This window comes from Leptonychotes weddellii, chromosome 5, assembly GCF_054177405.1.
Source record: "Leptonychotes weddellii isolate Sample4059 chromosome 5, ASM5417740v2, whole genome shotgun sequence".
In the NCBI taxonomy this organism is placed as follows: Eukaryota; Metazoa; Chordata; class Mammalia; order Carnivora; family Phocidae; genus Leptonychotes; species Leptonychotes weddellii.
Window position 1 is genome coordinate 60,232,569 of NC_138373.1, and position 17,787 is coordinate 60,250,355.

At 43.1% G+C, this 17,787-nt stretch overlaps 1 protein-coding gene across 5 annotated transcripts in view; it reads left to right on the forward strand.

Moving 5' to 3' along the window:
• Nucleotides 1–17,787, forward strand: part of SVIL (supervillin) — a 226,922-nt gene that overhangs the window by 32,060 nt on the left and 177,075 nt on the right. Inside the window, exon 1 of one of the 5 annotated variants that reach the window (XM_081820798.1) lies at nt 15,332–15,453. The exons of the other annotated variants lie outside the window; for them this stretch is intronic. The gene's annotated coding sequence lies outside the window, so the exon portion shown is untranslated. Of the gene's footprint in view, nt 1–15,331; nt 15,454–17,787 lie in introns of those variants that run through there. 5 annotated transcript variants of the gene reach the window in all.

The window sequence follows — 17,787 nt, forward strand, 5'->3', positions numbered from 1 at the left end:
GAAACATCTTTGGTGGTTATTTTTTTTTTAATGCTACCATGTCCTGTCTGACATGATATAATTCTTTAATAAGTATTCGATGTGATCCTTCAGATGTATCGGAGCGTTACAATATATTAAAGGATAACTTGGAACCTTATAATTAAACCATTTACTTATAAGATTTTAAGTATCAAGTTAGAACAGTTTTCTGCAAAACATAAGTGGCTGTTTTATGAATGTATTTGTAACAAATTATTTCCTGTCCAAATGAGGAATCTTTTTTACCGGAAATGGTAACTGAGTATATTATTAGATACAAAGTTTTTCTTTTTCCTATTAAAAAAAAAAAGCAATTTTCTTGAGGAAAATTGGGGCTTGCACATCTCCTCCCCCCCACCAACTCAAAGTAGCTTAAGTCAAACATGGAATTTGTTGACTTATATGCTAGGGAAATCCGAGGGGGAAGCTGGCTTTCATGGGGACTCAAGTGTGCTCTGTATATTGGCCTCATTTTCTCTTGGGTCTGAAAGACAGCTACAGCAGCCCTTACAGCATTGACCCTGCAAGAAAGGAGACCCTCTTTTTTCTACTGTTGCTAAATCAGGTCTTAGGAAAGGCATTCCTTAGGAGGGGGTGCCCTGGGTCAAGTGCCCATTGCTGTGGACAGGGGAGTGGGGGTCCTTGCTGGACCTATCTTGCAGTGAGGGGAGGGTGGGGCAGGCTGATGGGGAGAGAGGAAGGACTCCCAAGTGAAAAGGCAGACAAAACCCTCATATGTGCTGGTAGGGCCTCCCATCATTTGGTGGTGTGGGGGGGTGGGAGGCTTGTGTTCAGGCTGGTGCCGGCCTGGAGTACGCACAACAGGAAGTAGTGGTACCAACAGGATCTCCTGCTTGTCTCCTTCCTCCTCCTGGCGGGAGTCAGGTGCGCCTTGAGGTTAAGGGCTAAACTCAGCACTTCTCAAACTTGGTTTATTCAAGTACCTGAGTGGCAGAGAAGAATGAACTCATGCTATGGTTGTGGGGGCAGGGGTGAGCAGCCAGATAATGTCCCACACAAGTAATGGAGATGACATGACTTTCTTCACTGCTTTATAAGCTGTGGGAGGGGATTCCCCAAGGGGAGGGGGTGCCCAGAATTCTTCCTGTGACATTTTCAGGTTCTTGTTGGTGGAAAGATTTTGTAAGTTTGTCTTCTTGGTGAGAGGGTGTCCCTGGGATTGCGTGGTAGCTTAGAGTGTTTTCGGGGAAATACTCATCAAAGGACTTTCTCAGTGAACAACTGGCTGGTGATGATCTTTGTTTTATCACGAATTTCCATCACACATGAACAAAGCTAGAGTCTCAACATTCTCACAAGCACCATCTTCATCTAACTCTCAAGCTCCCTTTTTATCGCAACAGTTTTGTCTTATGCACTGAACAAATCTGTCTTGGCAAAGTATCTGCTGAAGAAGCCTGCCTTTGAGGCCCCTCTTTATTTTAGGTGAATTCATTTACTTCATCTATATTTTTATTCTTTGTTGCATCATCTTTTTACTTTTTGAAGAAAAATAGCAAGTTCTACCCTGAGTTTGGAAACCTACCTTCCTTCATCTTTCCTTGGTAAGCCAGAGCCCAGTAGTGTTGAGTAAGCCTTGAAAATCACTTTCCAGTTCCTTACAAGTTTGTCTAAAGGGAGGGTTTAGAATCCAAACCATGGTTCAGTTTCTTGGGTTTGTTTTTTTCATTTTCACCAGCCTCTAGTGCCCTGATGACGTGGCGTGTGGGGACCCTGAAGTGAGCTGGGGCCTGGACCTGATCCGCCTCCCACCCTCTGGCCTGGAGATGTGGCCCCATGTCACTTCACATCCGGTGTCCCCCTCCCCGCCCCCCCAGTACCACTCGCTAAAAAATTTAGCAAATCTTGCTGAAAAAAATCTCTGTCAGTTTGGCCTCAGCATGTCCTGAGTTATCATGAAAAATATAGTGAGTTCAATTATTATTATTATTTTTTTTAAAGATTTTATTTATTTGACAGACACAGCTAGAGAGGGAACACAAGCAGGGGGAGTGGGAGAGGGAGAAGCAGGCTCCCGGCTGAGCAGGGAGCCCAATGTGGGGCTGGATCCCAGGACCCTGGGATCATGACCTGAGCCCAAGGCAGACGCTTAACGACTGAGCCACCCAGGCGCCCCGTGAGTTCAATTATTAAAATCCATTCTTTTATTCAGCTATCAGACAAAGAAAAGGGCCGAGTTAAATCCAGCCTGTCGACCAGTTGTTCAGATTTGTCTTTCCAGCCCATTAAAATACATAGTTTTATGGTGTCATTTGATGAGGGTGCTTTTTCAGCCGGGCTGTCTCTTCTGTGCTTAAACAGGTGCAGCCACATCAGGCATAGAGCCTCACCACCTTGTCACCCGTTAGGCCGTTTCTTGATTCTGAAACAGAGCTTGAATAAAACTTTAAGCAATTTTTAATTTGTTAGTATGAATGAGCTTCCCATTGTCTACACCTAGCCACCTAGACTTTTTTTTTTTTAATACAAAATATGGGATTTATTTTCCTTCAAAACCCCTTTTTTTAGAGTAAGGTGATTGAGGAGCGTTTTTCTCATGGGAGATGTCAAAGTTATTCACCCTCCCAAATTACAAATTGGTTAGCGTGCCAATTTCTTGTAAAAAATTTCCCACAAATTCCAAATTCTTCTTTAGTTTTCCTTTTTTCTTTGGATATTATTAAGAAAGCATTAAATTGTATTTTGGGGGGTGCCTGCGTGGCTCAGTTGGTTAAGCGTCCACTCGCAGCTCAGGTCATGATCTCGGGGTCCTGGGATCGAGCCCTGCCTCAGGTTCCCTGCTCTGGGGAGCCTGCTTCTCCCTCTCCCTCTGCCCCTCCCTCTGCTTGTGCTCTCTTGCACACGTGCTCTCTCTCATGAATAAATAAAATCTTTGAAAAAAACTAAAAAAATAAAATGTATTTTGGGAACCACTCGCAATGCAGCTGCAATGTAACCACAACAGTAAATACATTAATTTTTGTTATTCCCATCCTTGTATACTCAGGTACATGTCTTCTTGCTGGGTGCAGTGGTCACCACCCATTACAGTTCTCAAGGGTCTCTCTACGCAACAGGGGAGATGGTTGTCTTCCAGGGACCTCATTGGACTCCTTAACCTATCATAGCATCTAGAAGCTGGAATTTCAATTATATAATAAATACAATTATATAATTCTGTGGCTTGGGGCAAAATACTCTATGTCTTAGCCTTGCCTCTAAAATGGGAATAATATGTAATGATGAATGAAGATTTGATGAATGTTGGTAATGAACTTGCGCAGGCCAAGCACATGTATTTCCATATGTACTTCTGTAGCAGCCACTGTTATTCTGGCTTTCCTCACGTGTGAAGACATCATATTGAAGAATACTTTGGGGAGAGGGAGAAAAGTCTGAAATTCACAGGGTCTAGATTGCAGTAAGGCCTAGGCCACCCTCCTCTCCAACGACAGCTCCATCCGGTCTCCTCTTTCTTTGCTTCTTGTGTGTGACACCATTCTTGTTTGGTGCCCAGGCTCCTCTTTTCTCCTACTTCTCCAAGTAGTTCTAGAAGAATACTGCCCTTTTAATAAGAAATTGAGCATTTTTTGGGCGCCTGGGTGGCTCAGTTGGTTAAACGACTGCCTTCAGCTCAGGTCATGATCCTGGAGTCCCGGGATCGAGTCCCGCATCGGGCTCCCTGCTCAGCAGGGGGTCTGCTTCTCCGTCTGACCCTCTTCCCTCTTGTGCTCTCTGTCTCTCATTCTCTCTCTCAAATAAATAAATAAAATCTTTAAAAAAAAAAAAAGAAATTGAGCATTTTTATTTGAAGAACCAGCCAGTGAGAATGGACTTGTTGATGTGTTCACAACCGAAATTTTCTTTGCGGTATATATGTGTGTGGGCCAGGAGAGAAGAGAGTCTCCCAGAAGGTTTTTTTTTTCCTTCTTCTCCTCTCTCTGCATTTCCTCTCCCCATCTCCCAAATAAATACACAAAACAGAGGTCCTATATGGACTCTGGAGCCTCCCTGCCTCACGTGAATCCTGGCTTGGCTCTGATGCCTGGACAAGTTGCTAAACAGCTCTCTGTTTCCTGATGTGTAAAATGGGGATGAGGACAGTTCTACCTCAGAAGATTATTACGAGTTGTAAATGAGTTAACATATGGAAAACACTTTGAGTGCCTGGCACTATGTGAGTGTTAGTAATCATTAAGCCCGAACCATATGGGTCATATCTATTCTGGAGTAATGGTTAGGAAAAAGGACTTTGGAATGCTACGTTCTGAAGTATTATGTTTTCTATATTTTCACAGAAAAAAAAAAAAAAAGAATTCCTTATCACAGTTCTAGGTGGAAAGAATCAGCTCTAATTAGGGAAAACATCTAATGCAGCCTCCCTCAAATTTCAGCAAAAGTAGAAAGTTGTTATACTCTGTATGTAGCAGAAAAAATGATAACTCGCTCACTCCATTCCTGGCAGGACACCACTGCAGAAGGCTCATCTGATGGATGAAGCAGGAGTCTCAAATATCTGAGGGGTGGTTTTAAGCTTATTCTTCACATTCTTAGATCATAGTCATGACATAATTCATGTGTCTCCAGTAGAGCATGGCAGACATTCCACATCTTCCCTCTTCAGCCTCTGGTGGCTGTGGGAGCTGGGACTTTGTTGTCCTTCCTGGAAAGAACTTTAGTCACATCTTAATCTGAGCCATTCATTTATGCTCATTTGAGAGATAAGCAAATTTGACAGCAAGACCGAGTTGATAATCTTGGTCTTGACCTTTGAGACAGGATTAGTAAACAAACTGAATCATGAATTGTTTATTATTTTGGTCACAGAAGCCGGAAAGTCCCTAATAAGTGAATTTTTAACTTATTATCCCACATATTTTAAGTTGTTCCTCATTGATTAATTAGATTTGTACTATTGTTACAGATTTGAAAAGCAAAAGAAAAAGTATCTTTCTGTTAAAGAATGTTGCAATTTTATTTAATGGAAGAAATATTCTCTTATTCTTCTAGAAGACAATGTTCCACTGAATAATTGATGCTTCTAAAATAAAGCCTTGTGTTTTTATGATACTAGAATAGCTTTCATTATCTAAGTGAATGTTAGCCCTGAATGTTAACTATTTTCATGTAATAAATATTTTGAACGTAAGAAAACTCAGCAAACTTGATTGTTCTCAGGTGAAGTTCGGACCACAAATTATACAGAGCCACAGATAACTGCAGGTGAAGAACTAATCACAATATGCAAATCAGCTACTATTAAGAAACTTAAGATTTTTCCATGGTTTTTTTCATGTAAAATAGGATGTAAAACTAGAAACTTAATTATTAATTCAGGATGGCAAATACATTGTTGTATTTTCACACGTTTTAGGAGAATTGAGACGAATATAGTCATTGCTCATTGGTGATTTTGTAACCTTTGTTTTTATTTTGTATAAGATAAAATATGAAATGTGTTATTTTTGATGAGCGGGGGCAAAATAAAAACACAGTGCCCCCTAGTATTTCATAGTCTGGATCTGAACTTCCTGCTTCTAAAATGTATGCTTGGCTTGAAATGATATAAATATCCTTCACATTACTGATTTATATTTAAGAAATTCTTTCTGAAGATTCTACAGCAGGTTCTTGTTATCCAAGGATAATTGGAACCAGAAAAAGGCCATTTAAAGTGAATCCACTTAAGTGGGGACCAAAATTTCATAATTTAATGAAAAGAAGCTTTGGGACTTTATTTTACAAAAAAAAAACAACCTGAAAAATATGAAAATAGATTTATTTTAGTTTACATTTAACAAAATTTATATTATCATTTTGACCATGGCTATCTCTTAGAATGAGCAGTGCAAAAGTCAGATGTTGAGTGTTTTGAGAGGAGTAAATTTTTGGACAGAATGTATGACTGTATATTGTGGTACTTTAAATCACATTTGACACTTACATCACATCTTCAAGATGAGCTAGTTTTACAAAAATACTCGAGGTCTTAGTCATTTTCCTTTGGGCCTTTTAGGTTCTTTAATATTAAACTCCCTCTGTATTAAAATCCCTATCTTGCACCAACTTAAAATTTTTCTCTGAAATGATTGTTTCCACATCAAACTGCTCAGTCCCCATTTGCCATTGTTCTCTGAGGAAGTTCTCTGATGTCATTTTGATTAACCTCATGAAATTCTGTATTTGTGGGGCAAGTTTTGCAACCTTTGCTGTGGACACATGTCGTTCCATGGGAGGTACAAGACCCCCACTCACAGACAGGATCAGGTGTAGATGCTGGCTGTGGACGAGGATGGAATTTTGAGTGGGGACTCAAGTCATAAAATGGTTATTAGGAAATATTTTAGTGTTTGGAAAACATGCTTCCCCAAAAAAGCTCATAACTGTAGGGATTTGGATGGTGACTACTCAGATAAGGAGGATCCCTGATTTATTTGCATGAATCCCTTGCAGTGTGCTGGAGAGAAAAGAGGACAGATTCATGAGTGGGGAGGTTCCAGGGCTCATCTCTGCCCTTCCAGTGAATAGCTGTATGCTCATGTTATTGGCCTGATGTGGGACTCCATCCCAGAACCCTGAGATCATGACCTGAGCCAAAATCAAGAGTCAGTTGCTTAACTGACTGAGCCACCTGGGTACCCCTGAAATGTCAGGTGTTTTAAGCTTGGCAAGAGCTCCATCACTGTTTCCATAGACTCCTAGGATGTAATAGTCAGTGATCATCTTCCTCTTTTAGTTTATTTGCACCATATATGTATGTATGTTATACTTTCATAATTTCCACGGCCACATCCATATGCAGCCATACTTTTGGTAAAGTTGTGATCAGCAACTTTGTGATCAGCAACAATGTGAAATTCTCCTTTCAGTAGTTTCTCTCTTCTAAGTGTTCACCTGTATATTGTAATCTTAATAATTCTCTTTTTCACGTGTACCTGTTCTATTGGCTGCCTGATAGTCCGTGGAGTAAATGTGTTAATACACTTAAATATATCCTGACCATTGGGCAACTGAGCATCTCCAGAGGCTAGACTTTGTGGGGGGGTTTGGGGCCCTGTCACCGTAGACATCTCTGTAGGTCGACAGTTTTGTAAAAAGGGCTTCTCACACGTGTAGCACGCTTCTGTGTGCATTTCGGTACCTAAGGGCCTTTTGCTCCTGCTGTACACAGGACAAAAACAAACCAAGGCAAAGCATCTGGCTTAAGTGAAGCTAGAGATGGGTGAAACAAGGAACACTGGAAAAACATTGTCTTCTGCTGCTGCCAAGCAGGGCAAACAGAGATCCTGGGGAGTCTGGCATGAAATAACGAAGCAGGTGGAGGAGACACAGAAACCCGGGTTCTGAATGGCATCTTCAGATTCCAGGCTTTGGCAGTGGCAGCCACCCTACCCTACACCTTGTACTGGATCACCTGGGAAGGTTGGTGACTTCTGGCTTCTTGAAGTTGCACTCAGTCTGGTCCAGAGAACAGGGCTGTCAGTCATCACTGGAGGGGAGACAGTCCCCAGAGGCAGATGTCCTCACAGCAGTAAAACATCCACAAACAGAATTAGATAATCCTACAGTTATTAAAAATCACAGCACTTTTCATTTTAGTGCAAGATCTTAGAAATTTTCAATGCATCCTTGGCAGGGGGGTAATAGTTTGTTCATCCGTTATAATTCGATTTGCTGCCTTCTTATCAAGATAAAGGAAGCATAATTGGTACTGGTAAGATCTACTTTGGTCTGTGGATGTTGTGCTTCCTCTGCAGATGTGGGTGAGCTGTTTGCAATGCTTGTTTGACATAATTTGCAATAGTACTGAGCTGGTTATTGGGCAAGAAAGGGAACTGTGTGCTGTAATTGGGGTTACCTTGATTGCTTGCAGTAGCTAATGGCAAATGTTTCAAGTTAGGTCAGGTTAAAGTAGATTCAATCAAGACAATTTTAGTCATGATTTAAATTACCAAGTAGAAAAAACAAACTAGAGAATTATAGAAAATGTGTGTCGATTTCAAATTCTTCTGTGCAAGGTCATATGGGAATGAGGGATATTGATAAAGAAAGATGTGGTCCAATATTTTCAGAGGTTAATATATGCACACTGGTTTATTCCATCTCTCATGTGTGTATATTTCTCAGTTTTGGAAATGACATCCTATAATTTTTAAAACTAACCCCCCCCACCTTAGTTTAGGTACATTGGAAACCAGAAGGAATGGTGAATTCTTTTTGGGAATTTTGAGTACCACAATGAAAGGTAATTATTGATGATTTCAGAATGTGTTTGCAATATTGATGTGTAGGTCAGCTGCAAAAGCAGCAAACAAAAAACTGAGAATTATAGATATTTTCTCTCACACACAAAAAATAACTGGTACTGTTCTGAGTTAGATAAGTGATTCAAAAACAAGCACACAAACAAAAACTTAGCATATCTTCTTAAGTCAGCTTTTCCAGATAGGCATACCTGAGGATGAAGGTGTGACCCAGCTGAGCATTTACTCCTTTCCTTAGACTGCATGTGTCCCATGGCCATTCTGTGTCATAGCCCCACATGCAGAGAGAGAAGGTTGGAATTTCCAAGATGTGTTATAAATGACTGCTAAAGTACAGGGACTAATTTTAATCACACATAAATTTGATAAAACATAATAGCCATCTGCCTTAGCCCCTATCCCGGTCCCAGCTTCTTGAAGCCCCATGACAAGTGATGGCCTCACCCTGATGAGACTCGTTCTCTCTCAGGCTTTTTTCTCACCTACTGTCTCCCTAAAGGTTATCTTTCCAAAGTCCATTCACCATATTTTGTTCTTAGGGACAATCACAATTCCTGCTTGCCAATTCTCATTTTATTCATCCTATCTTCTCAAAATTATTCTACTTAATGATTGGATTTATAACATGTTTAAATTCATACTGATCTACTTTTTTAGTCATATCGGTCCTAGGGCCAGTGGGTTGAGGAAATAAAGAAACATCTGGAGGGGTGCCTGGGTGGCTCAGTCGATTAAATTGTCTGACTCTTGTTTTCAACTCAGGTCATGATCTCAGCATTGTGAGATCGAGCACCACAACGGGCTCTGCTCTGGGTGTGAGCCTGCTTAAGATTCTCTCTCTCCCTCTGCCCCACCCCTTGTTCTCTTAAAAAAAAAAAAAAAGAGAGAGAGAGAGAGGGGAAAACATCTGGAGAATTTTTGAAACCCCTGACTGTCTAATGAACAGGTTGCTTGCCTTGAAGAAGATCTTCACTGATGGAGATATTTCAGTAGAAACTGCACACCTGTCTGATGAGACATTTTGGAAGGGGAGCCTGGCTGAATTGGGAAGACGGTTTTCTAGGCTTATTCAAACCAAAGGGGATTGATCCTACAATTTCTCAACTGATGACCCAAAGGAAGTGAAGTGTTTGTTTTGTTTATTTTCTTTTCACACATTTAAAAAATTAAGCAAAGGTATTCAACTTGATTATTGCACCTGGAATTTCTGGTGCATTTATCATCATGCTTTGGAGGTACCTTTCTTTAAACCCTCATTCTTAAGCGTATTTCCTGAATGGCTCACTCTTAGCCCTCATGCTCTTGGAGGGCGGTCTGGAGAGAGGATGGTTTTGTGCATGTACTTTCCACCAGGGTGAGGTGCTCAGGGTGCTTTCAGAGCAGAGTGCCTCGGAGGGAGAGGGCCTGGCAAGGCAAAGAGCACTCTGCATTTGGCTCCCAGGGGAGGTCTTAGTGCAGGTGAATCAGGGATTTCACCTGATAACTGGGAGCTACGCAGGGGGAAAATGTGATAAAAAGCTGTCTGAAGTGGGCGGTATGTGTTTTACTGGGTTGGGAGGGATAAGATAACCATGAGTTGATTATAAACCTGACTGTTAGGAGGATCTTAACATGACTTTTGAACCCCACCTGCTCTGGCCCTCTTGAAACCCTAGTGTCTCCCTCCCATAGCCAAGCCTCCTTGCCGTTCCAAGGGGACAGCAGCAGAATAGTCATCAAGCACGAGATAAAGCACGATGTGGTAACCTTTTTTGGAAATATCTGTATGTCCCATCACCATGCCTGGAGATAATATATACTTGAGCCTGTAGAGGCATATTTGAGTTTTAACGAAGTTTCTAGGCTCCTGTTTCCTCATGGAGCCTCCCTTATTCCAACAAGATGCATTTCCTCCTCCTTCCTTCTAAATGCAGCATCACTTTGTCCTTACCTTATGCCACTGGTTTAGTTCCTTTTGTTAATTATGTGTTGAAAAGTTGTGTCCTCATTTAGCACGGGAATGTTAGCTCCATGAGGCAAAGGATTTCTTCTTGTTTCATTGGCTACTTACTGCCAAGAGCCTAGAATAGTGCCTGGTACACAGTAGGTGTTCAATAAACATTGACTTAATGATGTAATAAATGCGTCTCCCTGACCAAATCAAAAGTTCCTTGGGGATAGGACTAGTCCCTTCATTCCATGAATTTCTTGGTGGACTGACATAGCGGTTGTGTTCCCTGACCAGCGGTTTGTGGGCTGTGCTAACCCACCCTTGGTCCTCTCTCATGGAAGGTGAGAGGGAGTGTGTTGTATGGTCACTATATCGAGGACCATAGGTTAAGCTATCTACTTAAAGCATCAGAGATTCTTCCCAAATAGACATGGAAGAAATGCAAAAGCCAAGACCAGCATTGGTGCCCATGGCAAGAGTTTTTTACTTGTTGGGTTCACCCGTCCCTCCCAGGAAACCTCTCTGATGGTCTGCAGGGTGGGGGTGGGGGGACAGCAGGAAGGGCGTGTGCTGGTTGTCACAACCGAGTCTTCCCCTCTGGTCAAGTCTGAGAGGAAGTGTGTGGTAAGTCACTTGGAGGCAGAACGTCTGGCCTATCTAAGAAGCCCTGCCTCTATTTAAGTAAATGGATGAGCTCGAAGGAGCACAGAGAGGAGAAGCTTTATTGCAATGCATACAATTTGATTTATAGCAGATATGAAGTCTGGCTGATGGAAGAATCAAATCCAATTCTGATGATCTAATAATATCTTTGAGTAGGTGCCCTGAGGGTAAGTTTTGGTTTTTGGCTTCCACTCCCAGGTGATCACAGGGAAGAAGGAGGTAGGCAGACTTTTCCAGAGCCTTGAAGCTGAGCGAAATTATCAGAAAAGGAAATTTTAGGTACAAGGATTTTAACTTTAAAGCACAAAAGTAGTTACCTTTCGGTCAGCTGATGAGTGATTTTGAGACAATCATGAGATGTTCATTTAATGAAACCATAGCTCCTTGTCTTCTTCTTTTCCCTTTCTCTCTGTTTCTCTCTCTCTCTCCCATGCACGGATGCCATTCGGACTTTAGAAATTGTCCTGCCTTTGCATGTTTGTGCTGAGGTAGCTAGAGTCCATCTCCTCATCACTAAATGCTTATGAAGCTGTCATTCTGTGTCACACACTTGCTGCCAACCTGTCTTCCCTGCCCTCCTGCGTGTGCCTGAAGTCTCACCCAGAAAGCCTGTCCTCTTACAGCCATGCTGCTGGACTCCACCAGTTCCATTCTCCCTGTGCCATCCCCTTTCTGGTGTTACCGGTCAAAATCCTATTCCCTGCCTGCTCCACCTCCACAGAGCTCACCTCCTTCCAGCCCTGTGGTGCTCTGCGCATCTCTCAGCCCTCACCTCCTGCCCTGTGATAGCTCCGGTGGGGGAGCCCAGCAGGTAATGTCTTGGTGTGCTGGCCCAGTCGGGAGCCTCATCTGCAACCACCTTCTAATCCCTCCCCCTTGCTTTGCTGTTCTTGATCTTGCATGGAACTCCGTCACCCTTCTGAAATGCTTGGGGTACTTGTTACAGCTGGAATCTTTGGCTGTAACCCCAGGGCTAACATCTAGAGTCCCAGCCTGGCATAGAGGGCCTTCGGATGCAGGCTTCCAACCCCCGCCTCATTGCGCCATGTTCTAGTAATGCATAATTACTATCTGCCTTCTGGAAATACCAGGCTCAGTTTCAACCTTGTGGCCTCGTACATGCTGTTCCTACCACCTGGGATGCATTTTCCCTTCCTTCCCAATGGGATAAACCTAACTGATCCCTCAAGGGGTCACTCAGGAGCCTCCTCCAAGAAGCCAGCTGGGTCAGGTGCACTTGTTGGAGGTAGAAGAGGTGTGGGCCCCACTGGACAAAACCCACGTTACAGCATGGGCCAGACTATGTGTTTTAGAAGCTGATCTCCTCAGGTAACAGACGTCTATAAAGGTGGGTCTGGACCCCTGGCCTGTAGCAGTGCAGCTAACAAACAGTTGTTTAGAGAATGTCTGGCTTTCTCCTCACACGTCCTTAGACCTTCCAACCTATACTTAGTGCTGCTTATTTTAGGTTATTCTTCTTCTAATAGAATATTTAATAAAAAAGTCCCATCCTTTTTTAGGAACGCAGAGAGGAATAGAGCATGTAGACTGAGATTGCCATTCCTTCTTAAAGCATGGCTTCGGTGGCCTTACTAGCTGCTTCTGTTCTCACAGGGATATGTAATCACCACTATATCTGAGAATCCAGGAAAAGGGGTGCCTCGGTGGCTCAGTTGTTAAGTGTCTGCCTTCGGCTCAGGTCATGATGCCAGGGTCCTGGGATCGAGCCCCGCATCGGGCTCCTTGCTCCTCGGGAAGCCTGCTTCTCCCTCCCCCACTCCCCCTGCTTGTGTTCCTGCTCTCACTATGTCTCTCTCTGTCAAATAAATAAATAAAATCTTTAAAAAAAAAAAAAAAAAAGAATCCAGGAAAAGTCAGCAGAGCAAGAGAGTCCCTCTGTTGCCTACAAACAGCTGCCAACCCAGGGTTTCTGACTTTGCACGTGGGCCACTATAAACACACCCCAGCCAGGAGGTGGCCATGCATTCAGCTTCAAGGTCCCCTCATCCTAAAATGTGGGAGAACCACAGGAGAAGCAAAGGAGGGCCCAGAGGGCGCTGGTGTCTCAACATTCACCAAGCTCTGGAGGCTTCTCCTACATTTAATTATTTCTGCTCGGACAAAAGCTTGTTCTCTGTACTCCAGGTTAGCATCGCTACATTGTGCTGGACGTAACTCCTCTAGCTTCCCTCCGCCGTACGTCTGTCGTGCGCAAATGCAGGGCTCCAGCAAGATCCTAGACCTGTGGTCTCCCATGCAGGGCAGACTTCGGCTTCACGATGGGGATCTGTCCCAGTACGAAGACTAAAGCCTTTCCAATGGCGTCAACCTGTTTCTCATAAGCATGTTGTCACCCATAGACTGAGGGGTTGAGTCAGGATGATCTCTGGGGTGTCTTCTTGCTTGCGCATTTTGGGGTTCTCTGGATTGAAGGGAGAGTGTTAAGAAATGAAGGTGGGTGGGGGCAGCAAGCATGGCTGAGCTTCTGGAGGATTTTACCCGAGAGCACAGGTAACAACGGGAATGTTGTTCGAACGGGAAAGGCAGTTCTTTTCCCTCTGTCTTCATGGAATCTGGGCGGCTGACCAGAAATAGCCGGTGAAACTGTGTCCCAGGTGTCACTTATAGTGACACTAAGCATATGGGGCTGGGCAAGCCTGGTTCCCCTGATAGAGTCTATTCCTTTGGTTTGGGGATTTTGCGGTGCGTGGCCGAGAAAAGGAGCAAGGGAAATGGAAATCTTCCAGCAGTTTTCACTTCTCATGCCTAGAAACGTGCCTAAGGGGTGGGAAGTGAATGCACTTTTGGACAACTGTGTCCTCAGGGTGGCAGCTGAGCTGAGGGGGAGAAAGGAAGGGGGAGCATTTGTGGAATAGGATGCTGGATGTCTGAGACACATAAAGAGAGGGTCAGTACAATTCAGTCTCTCAAGTTTACATTTGTTAACTTTGAAAAATGTTGTAAAAATGATCATAGTTTAAATAGCAATTGTTAAACACCCAGTTGATCAAGTATTTTATAAACCCTTGTTCTGAAGTATTCTTAAGGTAAGTGATCTCTAGCCTAGTGGACAAACAGGTTCTGATGACCTGGGATGAACTCCTGTACGAGTGACTAGATCTGATTCCCAGTAGATGCTTCCAATACCCAAGGGTCACAACTGTGTGCCGATAGGAAAACAGAGTTGGAAAATCTGCTCCATACAGCCAAATGGGCACTCCATCCTAGGTGGATGCCAGCTGGAATGGAGCCCTCCGTGTGGCCAAATGCTGTTGTCAAAAACAGAAGAGCTGGCTCCGGCTCCCCCCAGCCAGTGTCCAAAGAGCCAGCTGCTGTGGCCCCCTGAGGTGACATCTCAGGGCCCAGAATGACCTCCCTTGCCCCGCTTGAGCCAGCCACACCACCTGGTTCTTTCCACTTACCTTCTATGACAGGAAATCTCTACAGGACGCCAGAAATATGTCTTTTTTTTCACTGTCGTGGTCAGGGACTGCTTAGTCTTTGCTTAGCTGACTAGTGTCTACTAAATATTTGTGTTTAGCAAGTTAGGCAGTCTTTGCTCTCAAGAGGTTTATGGCATGCACATGCACACGTACATCCACACGAACACACCCCTCTGTTCTTTGAACTTTAAACTATATTTTTAAAAATATTTATTTATTTGACACACACACACAGAGCACAGGCAGGGGGAGCAGCAGGGACAGAGGGAGAGGGAGAAGCAGGCTCCCCGCCGAGCAGGGAGCCTGATGCGGGGCTCGATCCCAGGACCACTGATATCATGACCTGAGCCGAAGGCAGACGCTTAACCGACTGAGCCACCCAGGCGCCCCACTGTTCTCTGAACTTCAAAAACAATGAATGAATGTATGTTGAGGTAACGGAGAAGTAACAGCAACAGGACAGAGATGAATACGTTTTTACTATAATTAACAAATCTTAGTGTCACACGTGGGCAAAGGGGGGTTTTATCCCTCACTAGAATAGAGGGATGGAAGACAGGGCATGGCTGTCCCTCCATTTTGGGGTCGGGGCAGACCGGAGAAAAATCATTAGCTTTATTATTAAAACAATTGAGAGGGTGGATAGAACCTAGTTTGATGAATGGGAATGGCAACTTTGTACGGTGGCTCACGTGGAAGGACAAAGACCGTGTGCTTCTCGGAGGAGCAACATTCCAGCAGGTGGGAGGACTGGCATCTAGGAGTGATGGTGTTCCAGGTTTCACGCTGGGTCATATATGTGACCTGGCCTCATTGACCTGACTGCTCCAAAGCTATGTGTGGTAGGAAGACTCTCACAGCTCCCTAAAGAATCATGGCTCATGTCCTAATCCCTGGAAGCTGTGACTGTGTTGGGTGACATGGCAAAGAGGAATTAGGTTGCTGGTCAACTGGTGTTGAGAGATGGGAAGGTTCCCATAGGTGATCTGGTGGGTCCGATGTAATCACAGGGTCCTCTGAAGTGAAGGAGGAAGGCTGGATAATCAGTGTCAGAGTGATGTCATGTGATGAAGTCTGCACTGTCTTTGCTGCTTTAAAGATGGAGGAAGGGGCCACAAGCCAAGGAATGCTGGTGAGCAAAGAAATGGATTCTTTCCATAGAGCCCCCAGAGGAATGCAGCCCTGCCAACACCTTGACTTTTAGCTGAGTGAGACCCACTTTAGGCTTCTAACCTCTAGAACTATAAGATAATGAATTTGTGTTGTCTCAAGTCACCAAATATGTAGTAATTTGTGGTAGTAGCAACAGGAAACCATCCAATATGGAAACCTGTCTCTATTTTGGAAACATGAGACCCTTTTAGTTATTTATGGAATATCATACAATGGAAAACTAATGGAATATAAGTAACTCAAAGAAGAAGCTTGTCAAAATTAATTCTAAGATCTCTTTAAGCTCATTTGTTTTATTAGTGTGAGGGCAAAAACTTTATTTCTTTCCTGTTATATCATCACTGCCTAGTTCAGTGCCTGACTCATGAATCTTCAAATGAATGGATGTTTTTTAACTAAATCCATGAAAAACCAAAATGACTATATTTTCAAAGACATTATTTTATGCTAAAGTATATCACTAATATTAGAAATCTAAATTCAAGCTCTTGTTATAGACAAAGAAGATCATACTTTACATTGCCATTTAAAGATGAGAGGCTTCAGGGGTGCCTGGGTGGCTCAGTGGGTTAAGTGTCTGCCTTCAGCTCACACTTCAGCTCACACCAGGTCCTGGAATTGAGCCCCAAGTCAGGCTCCCTGCTCAGTGGGGAGCCTGCTTCTCCTCCCTGTGCCCCTCCCCCCACTCATGCTCTCTCTCTCTCTCTCTCTCTCTCAAATAAATAAAATCTTTAAAAATATATGAGATGCTTGAGTAGCAATAGTACTTTTAAGTCGTTGGATTTAAGTGAGAGTCATCATTTCTTTCTTGGGTTCTAGAAACTTCTTTGTACCTACACATGGTTGGAGTGTTAACTCGTTTCTCGCCTATTCGGTAAAACTGCTGTAATATGTAGCATGTTGTGACCTTAAGTTGGTGATCAAAAAAAATGTGCTCATTATTTATGAAACTCAGTTTGGAGAGTTTGGTATTTTTTACTAATGATATTATTAATGATCTTTGCATGGCATCCTTTAGAATTAGGAATATTTCTAGTGTTGATTTTCTATTTCTTTACTCATTCTTTGAAAAAAATCTTTGCTAGGATTTTGCTGTGTGCCAGGCCCTGGAGAAACAAAGGTAAATAAGATATGACACTTACTTCAAAGGAATTCACATTCTAGATGGGAAGAAAGGCAAGTGAGTAATGAGAATATGGGATACTCAGTGTTAAAATAACTTACGGTGCTAAGAGGAGAGAGCTTTCAACTCTGCAGGGAGAATACTGCAGGAGGAGACATTTGAACCAGGAACTGAAGGACCAGGAGGTGGCTGGCCAGTAGAAGAAGAGGACATATATTAGTTGCCTACTGAATCTCAGGCACTATACTAGGTGCTTTTGCATGTAACTCTGTCATTTAATTTTAACCGAGGAAAATGATAATCTAGATAAGTAACTTTGCAACATCACACAGAGTAGGATTTACATGCATTGTCTTAAGAGTCATTGGTTTTAAAGCTGAGGTGGACAAACTTTCTGTAAAGGATCAGAAGTAAACATTTCAGGCTCCATGGGCTCTGTGGGTTCCCGTCAAAACTATTCAACTTTGCATGGTAGCATGGAAACAGCTATCGATAACAGGGAAATGAATGAGCGGGGCTGCGTTCCAAGAAAACTTTACTAAGAAAAAGAGGCAGTGGCCCCGAGCTAGTCCATGGGCTGCAGTTTGCTGACTCGTGTTCTAGAATGGCAATTATAGCCACCATTTTGTTTTGGAATATTTCTGGAGAGGGAGCTTTTAAGTTCCATTAGTTTCTCAAGTGGGTCAGTGACAGTTTCAGAATGTGTTAATAGAATCTCACCAAGAAGTGATAGCAGCCTGGATTAATAATGGAGGTACAGACTGACCCAATTTTCTAACATTTCACATCGTTGTGGTTAATACTTAGCAGACCTCTGAGAATCCAGATATAATACATCTTTAGGTCATTATAGATGAGTCCAAAGAGAAAACCACACTAATTTATTCTTGGCAGAGGATTTGACATTGCGTGGGTATGTGTGTGTTTTAACTCTGAGATCTTAAAAAACAGAGATAGAGAAGATTTGTCTGGAACCATTGGGAAGAAATAAGGTAAATATCTAAACGGATGACCTGGGGGGAGCCTAGGGCCTAAAGCCTCGCTGCTGCTGTCTTCTGGAAACAGGCAGAAACATCTGGTTATTGTAACAGTGAGGGGCTATGTGAAGGAAGTCCTAAGTCGAGATTAGAAAAGCAGAATACATCTTGACATCTTAAAGCAACAAGCCAG